Raw genomic sequence first — 13,938 nt, 5'->3', positions numbered from 1 at the left:
AGTGGGAGCCCTTTATTGTAGGACAGGAGGGGGTATATATACATTCCACACAGCTTATCTTAATTAGCATAAACTAGATACAGCAGTCAACCAATAAGGAATCTCCACACTTAATGGCTCCTGGCGTTACTTCACAAACCACTCCCTCTGGCAAAATGCCAGGCGCCATCTTGACTTGTTTACAGACCTTAACACCTGATAATCAATAATTCTTTTTAAATAAAAATATACAACTTTGCTTCAATTTTTATTTGCGTGTCTTAAAGAGACTCTTACAAACTATTTATTAAATTTCTGTTTTCTCAGTGTAAACTGATGTATTTATAGTAATATTATAAGATTATTTGAAACCTAAATGATACAAAAATAAATGGTACAATATTTCCTTTATAGTAATATTATAAGATTATTTGAAAATTAAAACTAAATGATTATAATTATAATCTCTTACAAAGTGCTTGATATAAAGAGAAGTGAAATATAGATTAAATTGAATCTGCTTAATAAAATCCTTTCCCATTATTTCCTTGTCCTTAAAGATAAATCTTGGCAATGTCTAACCAGTTGCTTTTGCTATGCCCATTTAGAAGAAAAAATAATTTAATTTTCCATTTTTTAAAAAATCAGTAAATTTTTCTTTGCACTTATTTTTCTTTTCATATAATCTAAAATATATAGAATAGAAATACTATACATGAAACTAAATGTCTCATACATTTTTTATTAATTTAATTCTTAATAATATTGCTAATGGATAAAAATAGTGGCAATTTAAAATGTTGACCTTGAAAGTGAAATATTTTCCTGATAATATACAAGTCATTAGGTCAATTTTTATTTTAGGTTTTATACTTTTTGTAAAACTGTATGTAATTTCCACTTCTAAAATGATAATTGAATAATTGATTAAATATTTTGTGATGGGTTATTTTTCATTTTTATTAGAGGCTTGAGTTTAGAAAATAGGATTGAAATTACATAATACACCACAATAACAAATTCATGGGATCAAAATTATGGCAACTCTATCAGGATTATAAGCTGCTTCTGAAAAGCAAAACACCTGTTCAGAATTTTATGATTATACTTATTAGTGCTTATTTGGAAATCAGTTTTCCATGGAAACAATATCCTGTTTGAATTTTCATGAAAAAATTTATATTTACTGAAATAGTACCAGTCTTTTAAGAAAGTTATGATTTTTAACTGATGTTGGATTTGTATTTTAAAAATACTTGCTGATTCATATTAAGATTCATCACTCTGAAACTGTTTTCAAAATAAATGTGCTTGGCTACAATTCTATATATTTTTTGTCTTGGTAACAAATTTATGCCATTAAATATTTTCCTAATTTTTACTACTAAAAAAAAAGCAAAACACAATTGGAATAACAGAAGTTACATGACATTTTATATGACCTGGTAACTGGGCTCCCCCAGAAAGCAACAGCCACAGTGCTAATGAAAATATATATGCATATGTGTAGGTATATTTAGCAACATGTCTTGACCATTTTAAGCTTAAATAATTTTTAAAAGTCATTGTGCTCTCTGTAATGAATACTGAGAGGCATTTGTATATAAAAAATTAATGCTATTCATCAGGAATTCTTAATTCTTGTGAGTGTCCTGGTAAAACATAGAAACTCATTCATCATTCAAAGTTAAGCAGGAGTTAGAGGTCAGGGTGTTTGTCTTCTCTGGTGCCAAGGCAGCTCCACACTCTCCCTCCAGCCTGACTTAGCTATCAGTTTTCCTTTAAGATGCAGCCAGCATTATATTGCTCTGTGTGCTGACACTATCTGAGATCACTTTGAAAAAAGAACCACAGAAGCAAAAGCATGTGAGTGGAGCTTCCTGAAGTTCTTGATATTTCCCTCTGTTTCATCCTAATGCATTTATAACAAGTAATTCTAAGTTTTTGAGAAACCATAATATGGAATATGCTGACTACTGATTCAGAGCAGCAAAAATGTTGGGAATCTACCCTTTTAGATGTCCTTACCCATAGACATGGGTAAGGACAAAGTTCAAAGAAAAAAAACAAAACAAAAAACACTGGATTTCATTTCCAATTGTGCTTTCCTTTAATTCAATATCTGGAATTCCAGCCAGTTTCTTACAGATTCATCTAAATCTAATTATTCAATCATATTACCTAAAATTTTTAAAACAATCATGTTATGTTAAATAACAAGAGATGGGGGGAAAGCTTGAGTATAACTACAGGCAATTTGTTACCTAGCACAGACAAGTTTCTTCTTCATTCATGTTTCTACTCATATTCCTTTCAAAGACAGTTATCTTCAATATCTGATTTCTGGTTGTGATTCTACCCCATGAATATTTGTGAAAGATGGAAATATTTGTAAAATCATAAATATGTATTCAGAGATACTATCTCCATTCACTGTTCTTGAAATGATTTTAAAAATCTCTGTTCACATTTTTAAGCCTCATCTTTACTAAGTACTTATCTTCACCAAGAGAGCACAGCATAATAATATTTTAAAAAAATAAAGAGGAAGAAAAGGAGGAGGAGAGGCAGGAGCCTGGACTTCTAAAATTTTGAAGCTAGATTGAAATAGAACATTGAGAAGACAAGAAACTAGAGTAAATATTAGGAATATAAATGTTAATAAAATTTTATAATAGGGACTACATGAATATAAGCTTTTAAGCAAAAATTTGAAGAGGTACAGAAAGACATGTAAATCATGAAAATAAGGGTGTTTGTCAGATTATAGAGACAAATACTTTTATGATACATTTTTTTCAATTAAGTTTTTGCTGGGTTTTATCATGAGCTCAGTTAATATTTAAAGATAAAGGTTGAAAATGTCTTTTTTTAGCTTAAGTATTGTATATAAGAAAATTATGTACAGTTTTATTCATTCTGTTATCAACCAAAATTAATAATGGTATTTCTTATGGTAAAATAGCCACCTGTCTTTGTGTTGTACTGCACAGTTGTCCCTCTGTATTCATCGGAGAGTGGTTCCAACCTCTACCCTCCACACACAAACACCAAAATCTGCTGGATTTCAAGTCCTTTATATACAGTAGTGTTATATGTTTATACGACTTACCGCACGTCCTCCTGTATGCTTTTAATCATTTTTACATTATTTATAACATCCCACAAAATATATAGTTCAATATTATTTAGGAATTACTGTCCAGAAAAAGAAATGTATACTTGTTCAGTAACGATTCCATTTCTTCCCAAATATTTTCAAACACATCATGCATTGAATCTACAACTACATAACCCACAGGTATTCAGGACTGATTGTACTTCAAAGGTCGTATAGTATTACAATTATGATATTGAATGTTATAATTTCCTTCATAAATACAAAATTTAAATAACCTTATTTTACTATATCACATTTCATATTCTTATATCCCAAATCATACAATAATTTATTTAATTCATCAGATAACAATTAAGAATGTTTTTAGTACATGATCAACACTGTACTAGATGTTCTGAATATGATGCCAGATATCAAAGTTGATGTTAAAAGTCTAATGTCCAAAGATAAGGACTAAACAAACAGTCCCTTAGTGAAATTTTATTCTAATGTAGAAAGCATATAATAATTGTTAATGACACAAATAACTGTACAATTATAATAAAAGTTTTTGTGAAGAATGCTCAGTGTCAATTACAGCACAAAATATGCAAGGTCAGAAAAATTATGAAACTTACCAGAAAAAGATGCAATTAAACTAAGACTTCATAGATAAGGCAGAGCTACTTTGGAAAAGAGGGGCAGGATAGACACTCCACTGAGAGAGAAAGCAAACATAAGGCCTCTTGAGAGGAGGAATAAGGGTAGGTGTGGGAGATTAAAGTCAGTGTGCCTGCAACCAAGAGCTACAGCAAATGTGTGGAGTTAAGGTGGCTGGAGCCAGTAGGCAGAAGCCCAGTGAAAGCAGAGTGCTTGAGTCTTTGAAGCAGGGCCATAATATGATGAGACTGAGATTAGGAGAAAAGAATCCCATTCATGGTTCCATTTCAGTAGAGAGAGCAAACTGGAGAGTAGGCACGTGTCCCAACTTGGCAGCAAGCAGCTATTTCAAGGCCGTGAGAGAGGTGCTGATGGCTCTGGCAGACATAAAGAAAACACTGACCTTTGGGGAGGTTCCAGAAATAAAAGTTTTTTAATTTTTTTTTTATTATTATTATTATTTGTATATGTGAGAGGGACAGTAATAAAAAAGCTAATCCTTAAGTTTTAAATTGATTATCTGGTTTGTTGAATATAATATTCAGTAACAGAGAGATATTGGAATAATGATAATAATTTGGGAAAACAGAAAATAATCCCTAAAAATCCGAATAGACATCTTTTTATTCAACAAAATAAGTGTTGAAATTCAATCTCTAAAAATCTCTCAATCTCTCTCTCTCTCTCTCTCTCTCTCTCTCTCTCTCTCTCTCTCTATAAGTTTGCAATCAAGCTGGGATCCATAATGATCAATGAAGCCAAAGACACTACAGAAATTCACAGTAACCACACACAGACAAAATAATTTTTCTATTCACTGTGTGTGATCCATTCTTGTTTTGTTTTGCACTTTAACGCTTTTGAAATTTGAACACATCTAACATCAGATAATCAACATTACTATCTATATACTTTTTTTCTGTTGTATTTATTGTTTCCTTTTTTTCTTGAAGAATTGCCCTTCAAAAGATGAAATATCTTAAAAAAATGAGTCAATTGAGAACCAAGAAAATCAATTTATTCATTGTCATTCAATTAAAAATGATGGCAATAGAAATCACCAACTATATTTACTTAGATGCTGTTTTGAAAGACATTTAATATTGATCTCCATAATGTTAAGAAAAAAATGTTATTTTAAGCTATGATTATATTTGGGAAATTTAGAAAACTACCCACATGTTCATTATTATACACTATGTTTAGTAATATTTTTAGAAATATTTTAATCACATTAAAGTGGATCTACATTTTCCTACTATTGGGTAATGTTCAACTTCTTTAAAATTTTTCTGGTAAGTAATATTTCCCCAAAGGGTAGATCCAACACAGCTCTACTATCTACTAACATAGTTTTTTTTTTTAAAAATTAAGTTTTAATTTGTTATATATGACAGCAGAATGCATTACAATTTATATTACACATATAACCACAATTTTTTATATCTCTGGTTGTACAAAGATGGTGAATGAGATGGACATCATTACACAACATAGTTTTAATGCAAACATGGTCCTGTTGCCATGTATTATTCTGTTTTGCTTTTATTTATATGCTCAAAGTGCCTTTGGTCTTGTAGAATCATTTTCTTTGATTTTATAAATTGACTAATGATTATAGAGAAATTTTATGTGTGAGGCATCAAAGTATTTTCCATTAATTAGGTCATTTACAATATAGCATCCATTTTCTTTTACCCCTGAATTACAGAATGAAGGCAGAAGGTTAAGGAATGATCTCATTTTCATGCAGTTCATCATACCAGAGTCAAGGGGGAAAAAAAAGAAAAATTTCCTGCACATGTACCTTATTTCTTGACATATGCAGCAATTCCATTGTTCCCTTATGTTTTCTCCAAATTTAGTTATTTGCACAATATTCTTGAGCAGATTCCCCTCCTCAACAAATCTTTTTCCACTAACCTTCATCTTATCTTTCCAACTTTCTATTAGTCTCAGTAGCAGTTCAAAAATGAACCCTTCCTCTGTATTCTACACAATCTAGCTCTTCCAAAGTGAATTCAGCCTCATTCAATTTAATCTCATCCTCACCTATTTTAAAACAAAGTAAAAAATTAAATAAATACAACAATGCATTAGGTTTACAGTTTCTTCCTCTGGCTGTTATCCAGTCTTGTCACATATCTTCGGTCAATATTCTCTGTGTTTCATTCTTACATTTCCAATGTTTCATTAACTTTGGAAATTGTTTAAATCTGCCCTCTTCCTTCTGTTTTTATCACTTATGCTAAGATTATTTCCAAACTGCATCAACATGTTGTGTTCTGTCTCTAGCATTTACCTTTGCAGATCTTCTCTCCTAGTAGTACTTTATCCTCTGAACTTTGTTCCTGTGTTCACTGTTGTAATCCAAAGTGTCATCACTACTTTCTGCAATGGCTTTTTAACTGAACTTCCTTCCATTACATGCAAGCTCTAGCTTATCATTTCTCCTAAAATTGCTAGACAGAGCTCTCTATGCCACATGTCTTATAATGCTTCCTATCTGTTTGAAAACCACTGGGATCCATGTATCATTCTTAGTTTTAAACTAAGCAGTTGTATTAGTTTTTTTTTTTTCCTTGAAGATGATTATGCCAAAATACCCTTTTTAAAAGACTTTTCTAGCAACCTGCTGTTGTCATTTATACACTGAAAGACAAAGTCTAATTTGCCTTTCAAGAATATAGATTAGATTTAGTGACTCACTTCTAATGAATAATAAGTAGTGAAAGAACATGGTATGATTATAAGACTGGGTTATAAAAGACAAAACATACAATAGAACCCAGCATCAACCAGAACAGATTCTAATCACAGTCCCAGTTGAGGTTTCAAGTAACAGCCAGCATGGTATACCTGCCCAACAACTGAGTACTGGGGACTTCAGAGGATTCTGAGTGTTGTTGCTAAGTGGAGTAGAGGTGAAATTTTCCTGCCATGCCCTATTCAAAACCCAGATTTCTAAATGTTTTCATTGTTTTAAGCCACTAGGTTTTGGATTTTTATTTCTTATGTAAACATAAACAAACAACAAAGAAATCTTATCTTTTTTAACCAGTCACCTTTATTGGATATTAATACTCAGAATATGAAAGAATTCAGCCATGAGGCCACTTTCATACTGGAGGCAGTCCCAATCAGGAGTACATAGTATACTCTCCACACTGACCCCTCTTCATTGATACTTGCATCACCATTCATGCTTGAGGTACTGTTAAGAAAGGCACTAGCTGAAAAGCAGCATGCTGCCATCACCATGTTGACACCTGCAATGCTCCCCTTCTTCACGTTGATGTACTTGTAACACTGGTGGTAACCTCTCTAAAATGCTCACCCAATGCCTTTAGGGGGAAAATCCCACATCAATATCCAGCTTGGGCACTCCCCTAGTTTGACATCCATGGGTTTCTTCTCTTTCTTTGGCATGACTAATGTCATCTTGAAATCTTAGTGTCTGCTGAGCCAGGCCTTGTAAGGTTCTTATCTTAATCTTTAACCTAACCTTCCACTCCATATTGCATACATAGCTTGAATTATATTAAACTGTCTGCACTTGCCCATAGATACCATATTTTTAGACACTGAAATATTTGAAGACATAAGACCTTAGGAAAGTTCTTTCTGAACACTTCCTAATAATTCTGCCATTTCTGGAGAAAGTACTATTAGTTAAGATTCAATTCTTAACACCACTTCTCAGTGCCTTCCCATAATCCCTAGTTTGCACTAGAATTCCATTTCTCTCTTTTACGTTAACATCAAATATAAATTATGTTGGATTAATACCAAAATGGAAATGCTCTATAAGTATAGTTCATGCAATTAACACATACAATATATCAGAATATGATCATCAAAATGTTGTAAATTATTTGTTACATTTATAGGAAAAGTCAGCCTTTCTAGCTAGTATTAATTTTACAAGCTAAAATGTGAGCTGTCAGTAACAACTGAAGCATTGTTAGCTCTGCTCTATTTGTTTTTATTCTTTGGAGAAATACAGTTGGATGATGATTCCATTCAGGAATTATAATCATACCATATCAGACACCTAGGTAGTAGCCACAACACTGATATTTTATTGTTGCCTTCAAATTCTATTAAAAATAAACCATTTCTTTGCAGCTCTTTGATGTGTAGAAATGTTCTTCTCTGAGATTTGAGTCATGGATACAGATCTTGCTTTGTAAACCTAATCTCCTCATAGCTCAACTCTTCTATCTGTGCTCTCATTATCTTTCCTCTGAACTCTACCTCTTCTACCACCTTATCTCATTTCCCCGTGCAGCTTTCTCCAATCATATTTTTTCCATAACCATGACACTTTCTTTCTTCTCTTTCCTATGAGTTCATACCCTTTGGGTATACCTATGGCAAATTGTTATGCTTCCTTTAACCATGACAGATAATTCACAGGGGTCCTGGAGAAATCTCTATGGCTCTAACATTCACAGCTGTTCTATGAATTTAAAATTAATTGAGACTAGGTTCAGTGATACTTTTGTCATTTTCCTGGGTTAAAAAAAAAGATATTGGTTGTGCGATCTTATTTTTGTGATAGTATTTTATTTGAATAGTCACAGAAAAACTGCATAGATTATAGACCATCATTATATATAAATTTCAAGTTTTAAATTTCACAGTTACAAAATGGCAAATTTTAGAAAGGAATGATAGATTGTTGAGTGAAATCCTATACAATGTGAGATTAGATTTGTGCATGACATGACTTTAAAAAAATAGCTTATTTATTTATTTAGGCAATACTGGGGACACAAACAGAGGACCTTGTGCATGCTACGCAAGCACTGAGCCACACCCAGCCCATAACAGAATATTTTTTACCAAAATCTGGCTTATTTTTATTTTAAATGTAAATGATTAAAGAAATTTAGTTGTTTATGATTTAAAAATTCAGGTTTTTATGATTAAAAAAATTCTTGTTTTTTCTTTTGTAATCAAAAGTACACAAAGTCGGATATGGATTGCATGATAAAGCAACAGTTAATGTATAGCTATGTAACTTAGGGAATATTCAAGAACCTTGATAATACTTTTAGATTTCTCAATAAATAAAAATATAATTCCCCTACTAAATATTCTGGCCCTAGGTTTTACACCGTTCTTTTTATTTTCATATTATATTTCATTCATTGGGGTCAGCCAAAAATGTGGTATCCAGAGTGATCATGTCCAATCAATCAAGTAAAAATAGACTTTTCAGCATGTATTTATGCACAAATGCCCTTTGTATAAGACAAGAAAGGACTACAGAGGTTGCAAACACATTATTTTCTCTCTGATTTAAAATATCCCCTGAAATTCTTCAGGAATTCTGAAAATGCTCCTGGGAATCTCTTGGTATTTAGTGTTTGAAATATTAATTATTAAAAATAATCCAAAATGTGAAAATGAGATATTCTTGACATTAAAATGGTCTGCCTTACAAAAAGTAGATTACCAAATTCAAGTTTGTGAGGATTCACATAAAGATATTGAAGTTTTCGTATACCCACAGAGGATTTGTTCATTTACATTTGAGCAATTATCTTCCACATAATCTGAACATTTGTTTAAAACCAGTTATGTTTACACATGTTTTTCCTTCTAAATAACTACTTGTTTCTATAATAAAAAGAAAATAATAATGCACTAGACAGTAAAAGAGTTAAATTTTTATTTCAAAGTATTTATGAATATGAAGAAGAGAGTTTGAAGTCGTCAAATGCTTTTCTTCAGGCCCCCATGAGTAGGGTAGCTATCCTTATGTGCTCATGTGAAATATTATGAAGCTTTACTCAGGCAGTGAACTTTGGAGTAATTTAGATGAAGAAGTCCACAAGAAGAGGCAGGGGAGGGGGGGCAAGGGACATTTACTATATGTTTAATGCATGTTTGGTAATCCTAGTAGATTTTATATAATTTTCAGCATTAATCTGGACTTTATAACCACTTTATGCCCTTTAGTAAGACAAGTCAATTCTCTGGGAGTATTTCTGATACCTTGGAGTGTTATGAACTGACCGGGAAGGTTTTCTAGAATTAAAACATGTAAGTCTGGGCTGGGGTTGTACCTCAGTTTAGACTGCTTTCCTGGCATATGTGAGGCACTGGGTTTGATCCTGAGTATAACAAATAGATAAGTAAAATAAAGATATTGTGTCCACCTACAACTAAAAAAAAATTAAAAATAATATGTCTTAGGTACCTATTTATGGATAACCATACACATATTTTAAAACATAATTTGGGGGGTTTGAGATATAGCTCAGTTAGTAGAGTGCTTGCCTTGCACGTACAAGGTTATGGGTTCAATCCCCAGCACCACCAAAAAAATAAAATGAAATAAAAAATAAAAAATAAATAAAACATAATTTGGTCCAGAAATTTTATGTATGTAATTGAGAAGACTGATGTGATTAATTCATAGATCTTAATTGTTGTCTTAAATGCTTTTGAATGTGAAATATTATTTATTTCTTCACAGTAATATTAATTTCATTAAATAAAAATTCATCACATTCTCCTGAAGATCACCAAATATTTATGGAAAAATCAAGCACAAGAAAACTTTACAAATAAAAATATTTTCAAAAAGTGGGTAAAAGTAATTTTAATTTCTAATAGTTTCGTTTGAACAATTATCATTTTCTCTTAATTAAGAAATTATGTTATAAAAGTTTTCTGTGCAGCACAGTTAATAACTTATTACGGAATTATTTGTTTTACCAAAATTTAGAAGTTGTTTAGAATAAAAACAAAACATTGAGTTGGGCATGGTGATACACACCTGTAATCCTAGTGGATTAGTAAACTAAGGCAGGACAATTAAAAATTCAAAGCCAGCCTCAGCAATTTAGTGAGGCCCTATGCAACTTAGCCAAAGAGTCCCAAACAAACAAACAAATAAACAAACAAAAATTAAACTTTAAAAGGGCTGGGGATATGTGGGAATGTGGATGTAGCTTAGTGGTTTAGCACCCCTGGGGTTAACACCTGGTACCAAAAAAAAAAAAAAGGAATATTTATTATTTTTCTTACTTCAAGTATTTAGGTAAAATGATTTGATTTTTTTATTTTAGTGATATGCTGGGAGACCAAATTTATAATATATTTTCATTGGTGTCTTCATTATGTATATCATGTAAATAGTTTTCTTTAAAAAATATGAAATGTTCATTAAAGTAAAGCTGAACTTTCAAAACCTGCACTGTAGAGTTAGGTTAGCAAGGTTTTGTTTGTTTGTTTCATTTTTGTTTTTACATTAGATACTTTCTGTTGTACTCTAGTATATATCCCATCCTAAATTTTTAGACTTATGTGTTATTCAGGTCACCTTACATTAAAGCTTGAAGTTACATTTTTTTTCCTGTGCCATTTTTGGTTAGTTTAATGTAGTCAGTTGGAGAAAGAAGCCTGAGGAGGAATTCCTCAGAGTTAGGTCTGAAGACTGAGTGCAAATACTCTCAAGGCCTAACCTTGAACAGCAATTGGAAAACTTGGAAGACATCACTTAGTATGGACTCAGTAAGGTCAGCTCTACCCTGGCACCCTTTTACTGAGGTCTCAAGGAAAAATGGGCACTACAGGTGAGAAGCTGATAGAACTAGAGCTATGTGACTTAGGCAGTCACTGAACAGAATGGAAGCTCTTAACACCATCCTGTAGATAATGGACATGTCTCCACCTTTACAGGAAGCAGGGCTAAGTAAATCCCTAATTATTTCGGGTTAGGAAAGATCTTGACTCATATAACTCATAGTAGAAGCTATATGTTCTACTCTGAAGTATGTACAGCATAGATCTGAGTCTTTTGGATCTATGCTGTACATACTTCAGAGTAGAACATATAGCTTCTACAAATTGAATAACTCAAACAAAGGGTTTGCATTTGCTGCTGCTCCAAGGTGTAATCACAGATTTCTTCAGCAAAGTCTGATTTTCAGGTGAAGCATTTCTTGATAGAGAGCAGGCTAGAGGCAGATCTTTCTTGAATACCAGAATATGGGTTTCCATAGACAAGACCTGTTACATTTAAATGAAGCATTGAATAAAGTATATTAGGCCACAAACAAATTAAGGCTGGTATCATGTCTCAATAATAAGTGTATTTTCTCCAGTGCCTTACATAGAATATGTCATTAACAGCCATTTTTATTTCAATTAATTAACTATGGTGTAGAATCGCATCTCATTAAGTAGACCTCAAAATGTAATTCTTACTTAAAACGTAAAATATTTGCTGTACAATTTGGGTGGAAGTGAGCATTCATTATCTAGATGGCTAATTTAAATTTTGGCGTGGATTGGAGCCTCAAGACCAACCTTTAGATTGAGCTGATAAGTCTCTGCTGTGTTGGGTCTTCTTGTTACATGGTTAATCCCCCCTCATCATAGCAAAATTCATCACAACTGTTCAGATCATTAATCTTCCTGCTATTTTTATTCAAATGGTTGATTTTGATGAACTTAATAGGAAGATAATAAATCCAGGCAATTTGCCTGTGAATGTAATTCCCTTGCTAATGTGTACCTGCCACCCAGGCACAAGGCACCTCCCATGAGGCTTCCCCTTGGAATGATTTCCTTCACTCTCAAGACACTTTTTTAAAATTAATTAATTCATTTTTATTCCAATTTGTTATATATGATAGTAGAATGCATTAAAATTCATATTACACATATAGAACACAATTTTTCATATCTCTGGTTGTATACAAAGTATATTCATACCATTTATGTTTTCATACATGTACTTAGGGTAATGATGTCCATCTCATTTCACCATGTTTTCTACCCCATTGCCTCTCTCTTCCCCTCCACCAGTTTGCCCTATCTAGATTTTATCTAATCCTCCCATGCTCCACTCCCAACCCCACTATGAATCAACCTTCCTATATCAGAGAAAACATTTGGCAATTGTTTTCTGGGGATTGGCTAACTTCACTTAGCATTATATTCTCCAACTCCATCCATTTACCTGAAAATGCCATGATTTTATTCTCTTTTATTGCTGAGTAATATTCCATTGTGTATATATACCACAGTTTCTTTACCAATTTATCTACTGAAGGGCATACAGGTTAGTTTCACAGTTTAGCTATTGTGAATTGTGCTGCTATAAACATTGATGTGACTGTGTCCCTGTAGTATGCTGTTTTTTTTTTTTTTTTCTTAAAGAGAGAGAGAGAGAGAGAGAGAAAGAGAATTTTTTAATGTTTATTTATTTATTTTTCTTTTTTTAGTTTTCTGCAGACACAACATCTTTGTTTTTTGTACGTGGTGCTGAGGATCGAACCCGGGCCGCACACATGCCAGGCCAGCACGCTACCGCTTGAGCCACATCCCCAGCCCAGTATGCTGTTTTTAAGTCCTTTGGGTATAGACAGAGGAATGGAATAGTGGGGTAAAATGGTGGTTCCATTTCCAGTTTTCCAAGAAATATCCATACTGCTTTACATATTGGCTGCACCAACTTGCAGTCCCACCAGCAATGTATGAGTGTGACTCCCCCGCCATATCTTTGCCAACACTTATAGTTCTTTGTATTCTTAATAGCTGCCATTCTGAGTGGAGTGAGATGAATTTTTAAAAAATCATAGAATACATGTCTACATGTATGAATATACTACAGTGAAGTTCACCATCATGTACATCCACAAGACACTAATGAAAAAAAAAAATCTAAAAGGAAACAGCAGAAAGATCAGTTGAGGGAAGTGAAGAAGGGAGGGAGGAGAGCCAGAAAATGGAAGTACTAAGGACTGAATTAGATCATATTCCATGCCTTTGCATTTATGTCAAAATTATGTTATACATAACCTGAATCTCAATGTTATGTATAAATAAAAAAATGATTAAAAAGGAAAAAATAGAGCTAGAACTTATGGTAATAGCACACATTTTGCTATGTAAGTAAAAGATCTTTGTGTATTTGATTCTACTTTATTTCTGCTGTTATCATGTATTACTTATATACTGAATCAATAGAAACTCTTTAGATTTGAAAGTTGTAATATTGCTTATTTCACCTCATAGTGATGATATCCTTGTTGTTGTTCATCAAATCCTTCAATAAATTCCATATACTTCCCTAAAAATACACCTGAATCCACTCAAAGCCACTTCTCTCTTTTATTTAAAAACCCTTCTCCAGATGTCACCCAGATTCCATCCTGCTTCCTATTTCTTCATAT

General features: G+C 32.5%; 1 protein-coding gene and 1 pseudogene across 3 annotated transcripts in view; one reads left to right on the top strand and one right to left on the bottom strand.

The window, feature by feature from the left end:
• Cdh12 (cadherin 12) overlaps positions 1-13,938 on the top strand; it is a 659,985-nt gene that overhangs the window by 204,282 nt on the left and 441,765 nt on the right. The gene's annotated exons all lie outside the window — the stretch shown is intronic.
• Positions 6,933-7,180, bottom strand: LOC114093434 (ATP synthase subunit f, mitochondrial-like; annotated as a pseudogene).

This window comes from Marmota flaviventris, chromosome 5 (genome assembly GCF_047511675.1).
Source record: "Marmota flaviventris isolate mMarFla1 chromosome 5, mMarFla1.hap1, whole genome shotgun sequence".
NCBI lineage: Eukaryota > Metazoa > Chordata > Mammalia > Rodentia > Sciuridae > Marmota > Marmota flaviventris.
This window is presented reverse-complemented; position numbering and strand designations above follow the sequence as displayed.